Below are 3,846 nucleotides of genomic sequence, written 5' to 3'. Positions count from 1 at the left end.
TTGGTCATGAGGTGATCGGGGTGCATGAGACGATCCCGGCAACACAGGTCCTGGAGGCTGAACACTGGTGGGGAGGGGATGGACAGGGAAGGACATAGTCATGTTGTATTACATGCTATAACGGTATAGCATAGGACATGACAACAATCTAGTTGTTGTTGAGGGTTTATTTTGCAGGCGGGAGCTGCTGTTGCGTCAATGACGAGGAGAGCCCAGTGCGCTTCCTCCCATCAAATGAGAACCCAGCAAGCAAGTGACAACCACCTTTCATTATTCCAAATAAACTCAGCAAAAAAGAAACGTCCTCTCACTATCAACTGCGTTTATTTTCAGCAAACTTAACATGTGTAAATATTTGTCAGCAACAACTGAGACACAAACTGAATAAGTCCACAGACATGTGACTAACAGAAATGGATAATGTGTCCGTTCTGGCTCCTGCCCTATGAGCCGTTCTGGCTCGCGCAAGCAATGGCTCGTGCAAGGCCACTTACCTACATAATACAGTGCAAATTACAATACAAAAGTAACTTAAGTACTGCAGTGCATCCTCCCTCATGGACTGCACCAGATTTGCCAGTTTTGCTGTGAGATGTTACCCCACTCCTCACCAAGGCACCTGCAAGTTCCAGACATTTCTGGGGGGGAATGCCCTTCCCTCACCTTCCGATCCAACAGGTCCCAGACGTGGTCAATGGGATTGAGATCCGGGCTCTTCGCTGGCCATGGCAGAACTGAATTCCTGTCTTGCAAGATTCACACACAGAACGAGCAGTATGGCTGGTGGCAATGTCATGCTGGAGGTTATGTCAGGATGAGCCTGCAGGAAAGGTACCACATGAGGGAGATGATGTCTTCCCTGTAACGCACAGCGTTGAGATTTGTCTGCAATGACAACAAGCTCAGTCTATGATTGCGGTGACACACAGCCCCAGACCATGACGGACCTCCACCTCCAAATCGATCCCGCTCCAAGTACAGGCCTCTGTGTACGGCCATTCCTTCAACGATAAACGCGAATTTGACCATCACCCTCGGTGAGACAAAACCGCGACTCGTCAGTGAAGAGCACTTTTTGCCAGTCCTGTCTGGTCCAGTGACGGTGGGTTTGTGTCTATAGGCGACGTTGTTGCCGGTGATGTCTGGTGAGGACCTGCCTTACAACAGGCCTACAAGCCCTCAGTCCAGCCTCTCTCAGGCTACTACGGACAGTCTGAGCACTGATGGAGGGATTGTGTGTTCCTGTGTAACTCGGGCAGTTTTGTTGCCATCCGTACCTGTCCGCAGGTGTGATGTTCGTGATGTACCGATCCTGTCCGGTGTTGTTACACGTGGTCTGCCACTGCGAGGACGATCAGCTGTCTCCTGTCTCCCTGTAGCGCTGTCTTAGGCATCTCACAGTACGGATATTGCAATTTATTGCCCTGGCCACATCTGTAGTCCTCATGCATCCTTGCAGCATGCCCAAGGCACGTTCACGGCAGATGAACAGGGACCCTTGGGCATCTTTCTTATGGTGTTTTTCAGAGTCAGTAGAAAGGCCACTTTAGTGTCCTAGTTTTCATAACTGTGACCTATGTGCCTACTGCCTGTAAGCTGTTAGTGTCTTAATTGTCCGTTCCACAGGTGCATGTTCATTAATTGTTTATGGTTCATTGAACAAGCATGGGAAACAGTGTTTAAACCTTTACAATGAAGATCTGTGAAGTATTTGGATTTTTAAGAATTTATCTTCGAAAGACAGGGTCCTGAAAAGGGCCGTTTCTTTTTTTGCTGAGTTTAGATATATTCCATATATCAATCAAATCAAAGAACTGAAGGGTAGCAACATAACATAACAAACAAGCCAAGTTTCCTCACACCAACAATAACCTTTGACTTCCCCATTGTTTTACTCACCCTAAGGCTTCCCAACCCAAGACCCTACAGTGGCTTGTAACTTTAGTCTTCCCTGTGTCTCCTCACCTCGGTTTGGTCTGCCAGAACTTCTCAGCGTGCCTCATCAGCACGATGCGCGACAGCTCCGTGACGACTCGATGACGTTGAAGTTGCACAGGGGCTGACCTCAAAGAGGTCATGCCGTTCTTCTCGGCGTAGGCGCGGCCTGCTCGTGGGCACTGCCTCTTAAAGGCAGGTGGAGCCGGTTGCCTACTAGGAGCGGGCACCCCGGGGCATGCTAAAGGAGAGAAAGTTAAGGTGAGGATAAGAGCATAGGAGGATGAATGATAGTAGGGGCTGGTGTTAACAACTCCATCTTGTTTACGATTCCTTTAATCACACACACAACACCCTGTTCGACAACACACGGCCTTCTCAAAGCAAAAAACAAAGAGAAGACCTTATTCTGTAAATCATTTGCATGTCCAGGAATCTTCTTGGTGAAATGGTGCTCACACGAGTCAGACAGACAATAGACAGAAAAACGAAATAGAGAGACACAATTAATCCACACCAGCAAGTACACTGAAGCTAAAACGACACGACTTATTCATTAACACTTTAAACTACATTAGAACAAACAAAAACATTAGGAAACACCGTCTTTCCAAGACACAACTGACCAGGTGGACCCAGGTGAAAGCTATATCCCTTATTGATGTCAGTTGTTAAATCCACTGTTTCAGTCTCTATACGTTCTGCACGAAAACCGTCCTGATTTCACACCTCTGCTCAAAACAACACATTGAATTTAACTTCACACTTTTTACTGTATAATAAAAAAGGCTACTGCAGAAAATAGCTGATTTGCTCATATCCAAAGGCGCCTACCTGTGATTGGGCAGGAGGAATGTATTAAGGAATACAAATGCATGATCATCTGCTTTTTTCATAGTGGCATTAGGGGAAAAACACACTAGGCCTATATGAAACCATCTTTATAACTATTCTTCACACACACACACACACACACACACACACACACACACACACACACACACACACCAAAAGTTAGGCACCAAACTGAATTTAAGGAACAGAAAAACCAGAAAAAAAATAGATTTAGCTTAGAATACATTWATTAGGCATGTGCATCCTACCTTTRAAGCATCTCTTTGAGAGGACTATCGACCCCTTTTCCCGGTGCCATCCAAATGTGTGCACAGAGAAGGTACCATGATGTTAKCTAGCCAGCCAGGTAGCATGGCTAAACAAGCTTGTTTCCGCGAGTAGTTTAAAACGGCCGGCGACAACGGTTGAAAATATTATCTAAAAATGTGCACCAATTCACAGGAGAGAGGGGAGAAGGTAGCTCCGGTAACATGGGGCATAACTTTTGAGTGGCKTTCAGTGTTGTTAAGGCRCAAGCATGACTGTCACTTTGSTCTGTTTTTCCTGTCTGGCAGTRGCACTCAAGGGGCTGCGTGACAGAGAAGCCTAGTCAGACTGGCCCTGCTTGTTCTTACTGGCGAAAKGAAACCATACCGCTCCAATAACTAAACAAATGTAACAACAAACCTCATCACTGTCTGCACACCCCAGCTCGTCATCACGGCTTAATAACATTTATAAACTGATGGAGAACGGATGGAGAGGAGCAGCTGAGGCAGGCTAATGGCTGGTTAGGGGATGTGGCAGGCTGCTCACAGCTGTCGTGACATTGGGTGAAGTACTCATTCTGATATGACGTCACACTCTTAACTCTGTTTAATATTTTATTTGTAGGACGCGTAGGGAAGCATTCTGTGCTCAGTCATTCATTTCTAAATGAGAAACGCACCATCATTTAGTGATCGATCACACAGGGAGAAGATATTTTCAGCCTCTTCTCCATTTTTTCCCCCGGATCTACACGATTCACGTGGACAACCTATTTTGAAATGAAAACGGCGAATATCTCAAAAAGGT

This window comes from Salvelinus sp. IW2-2015, unplaced genomic scaffold (assembly GCF_002910315.2).
Source record: "Salvelinus sp. IW2-2015 unplaced genomic scaffold, ASM291031v2 Un_scaffold2431, whole genome shotgun sequence".
Lineage (NCBI taxonomy): Eukaryota > Metazoa > Chordata > Actinopteri > Salmoniformes > Salmonidae > Salvelinus > Salvelinus sp. IW2-2015.
This window is presented reverse-complemented; position numbering follows the sequence as displayed.